Raw genomic sequence first — 3,203 nt, 5'->3', positions numbered from 1 at the left:
TGTGTGTGTGTGTGTGTGTGTGTGTGTGTGTGTGTGTGTGGAGGGGAGTGAAAGCCATCTGATGGGCTGAAGTTGGGGAGTAAAGAACCAGAAGAGATCTTTACCTTTAACTTGACTCAAAATGAGCACCCATCGTTTTGTTTATGAGATTACATTAAAAAATAAATACATCTGAACAATTTGTGTAGGTTCCTATGATTAACAACCTGCTCAGGAGTCACCCTACATCTTGCCTTAAAACAGTTGAGTTAGTTTTAACCCCAAACACAGGAAAGAAGCGCTGTTGTTGCAAGTGTTGTTGTTGTATAATTCCGTCAGAACAAGAAATGGAAACTTTTTTCCAACGCTCTGACAAGTTGGAAACTGGAATGCTTTCAAMTCGGAACTGACATCAGTCCGACTTCACAATTTTGAGTTCYGCTGYAACTGGAACGCCACATAAGTTTTCCTGAATAAAATGTCTGCCCAAGAGCTGAAGTTTGGTCGTGCAAATGGACAATAATCCCAAACACAGCTCGGAATCCACAACAGAAGCCAAAGTTCAGCCTTTATCCTGACTGAAATGCTGTACAGGGGAGYGTTGTGTATAAATGAATGCCTCACTGAACAGAGGTAACACTGTAAAGTAGATTTGGGTCAAACGTAAAGGACAAATACATTTATATATCGTAAATGATCAGAGGGCTGCCACTCTGACAAACTGCAAACAGAATTCGAAAGAAAGTTTCCAAAATCTTTTGAAACATAAGTAAGGATTTGTGTTGTAGGGYCTCACTCCTGTGTCACAGGAATTTTAAGAAAAATTAGCAATATTAATGATATTAACAAGGTTAATAAGTGTCACTCTGTGTGAAGTGACAATTTGAGAATTTTCTTGCAATTTTGTGTCTCCAGTTAGTCCCTTAAAGTCGCAGCCCTGTGACCATTTTAGCATGTACATATTTTTACTGTCTAAATTACCTCTCCAGTTAATTTCATGGCATCTAATAATTGGTACAGAAAACACAAACTGCCTCAAGTTTATCTAAAGAAATGCAGAGGTAAAGGCCCTGTCACACTAGACAACTTATGCTAACTAATAAAACATTTTTATATCTAAATTGCTAAGAAAAAAGTTATATATTTGATCAATTTGTTAAAAAATACATTATGTACACTCTGAAAAGATGATTCCTGTTGACTTTTTTTTTTCATTTCCATCTTCAACGTAGACATCTTTAAAATGTTCATAAGTTGTCTAGTGTGACAGGGCCTTAAGGAATGATTAAGCAGAATACAAATACATCTCTGACTGGGAGGTGATCCCCGACAATCTTTTTGATTAACCCGGGTACAATGCAAGGTCAAGACGTTGCACACATGTGGGTACACATTTACTGACCTCCGTGCTCCTTGCTGCTGCGAAGATTGGAAAGGAAAGGGGGGGARGTAGATGACGGAGAACGAAACAGAGGCACATGTGTTTACACTGGCAGAGCGAGCCGCCAGCGAGCTCCATGGGAATGGAGAATACACATGTAGTGTGGAGAAAGCTCCACCGTGACTGACGGGGGCCTGCGAGGCTTTGAGGATCAGTAACAATCAGCAGCAGAGTGTTTCTGATTGGGTTTTACTGTCCGGGTTGGCCACACCAAAAGAAAAAAAAAGAGGCAAGGAAAAATATCTGTCATGGGAGAGCAGGATAAGACTATCCTCTAAAGGTGAAGGAGTGCAGCAAGCAGCAGGGCAGAGTTTGATGGGTTGTCTGCTGACTGCATACAATTCCTGCACTAATGAAGGGTCTGGAATGCCAAGGACGTCCCAGCAGAGTCATTTGTGTGACTGTCTCATTTGGCAATGCCCATAATTTCATCCCCGGAGAGGAAAATTCATCTACAAATCTTTGCGGTGCACTCCCTCCTTCATGTTTTGTCGATATGTTTCTGCCATGTGTTCCAAGCCCCGTTTTCCCCATCTAATTGTTTTCAAAGGGAAAATAACAACCGGGGGGTTGGGGCTTCAGTGGGTTCACAGAAGACCACAAATTCTTAAATGTTGGGCATAAATTTTAAAGGCAAGGAGGTTTTATCCACAAAGCCTCGCATTACTATAGTTCACAGTACCATCTGTCTTCTGGCAAGAGAAGGGATTTCTTGTACTGACATTTGGACGCTCATAAACAGGCCCGGACTCCATTGATTCACATAATTGCATTAAGTGGCTCTTGTCCTTTTCACGGCAGCTTTATGGTTATAGATTGACTCGCAGAGTTGAATGTCAAACAGGAAATGGTCCAGCAGGGAAGGGGAGAAAGGGGGTTTATGATGGCCAGAGGTGAAATTAAAGTGTGAATAAATTAAAAGATAAACTAGAAAAAAGACCAGATTTGCCCCATCAGTTGTCAGCAGAGACATACAGCTCGTAAACATAAACATGTTTGTCACCCAGCTGACCTCAGAGAACAACACAGAAATTCTTCTATTTTTTTCAGAGGAGAAAAATATAAAGATGATCCACTCTGATATTCTTTGGCCAAGCACCAAATGTCCTGAAAAACTTTTAAATGTTTCCATATATAAAAAAAACGTCCTTTTATTTTAGGACACCAACCATGATGCAGTAATAAGCTGAAGTTATTTAAAACAAAAGCGCCCCCTGGTGGACATTTAAAAGCATTGTTTGTTAAAGAGGCTGACAGCTTTGTTTTTATTGTTTATCTTTCATAGTGGTGGGTAATAAATGCATTTGCATGTTTCTATTTATTTGTTTGTCTGTTAGCAAAATTTTAATGAACAACTTAAGAGACTTTAAAATTCCTTTTGGAGTCAACCTGATTCAAGATGGCCGGCACAGCTAGCCAAGCTTAGCACAAACATCGATAACTAATTTTACAGATTGAGATAAAATTTGACATGTTGGTAGCTGAAAGCTAACCTCAACACATACTGTGCTGTATGCAGTAACAGATGCCTCAAGATCTTTGTTTAGAATAAGAGAGGGCAAAATGCATTAATTCAACAAATGACACTTTTTATTATTACACACAAATGATGAAACTAGCCTCTACTTAGTGACCGTAGTGAGGCAGACTACTAGGGTACCATAAATATAACTAATATTAAACTAAAACTGATGTTATGAATTTTAAAAATAATAAGAAAAAAATTTAAAAAGCACTAACACAAACCTCTGTACGTTAGTTAATTCTTAAAATTGTTTTATGT

General features: G+C 39.0%; 1 protein-coding gene across 1 annotated transcript in view; it reads right to left on the bottom strand.

Moving 5' to 3' along the window:
- Positions 1-2,992: 2,992 nt before the first annotated feature.
- The window catches only part of aar2 (AAR2 splicing factor), a gene marked incomplete in the record, with an annotated part of 2,822 nt that continues 2,611 nt past the window's right edge, over positions 2,993-3,203 (bottom strand). The window contains 1 exon segment of the mRNA XM_014015693.1: positions 2,993-3,203.

Source organism: Austrofundulus limnaeus, unplaced genomic scaffold (assembly GCF_001266775.1).
Source record: "Austrofundulus limnaeus strain Quisiro unplaced genomic scaffold, Austrofundulus_limnaeus-1.0 Scaffold3, whole genome shotgun sequence".
NCBI lineage: Eukaryota > Metazoa > Chordata > Actinopteri > Cyprinodontiformes > Rivulidae > Austrofundulus > Austrofundulus limnaeus.
The sequence above is the reverse complement of the archived record's forward strand: the minus strand, read 5'-3'. Positions and strand labels throughout refer to the sequence as shown.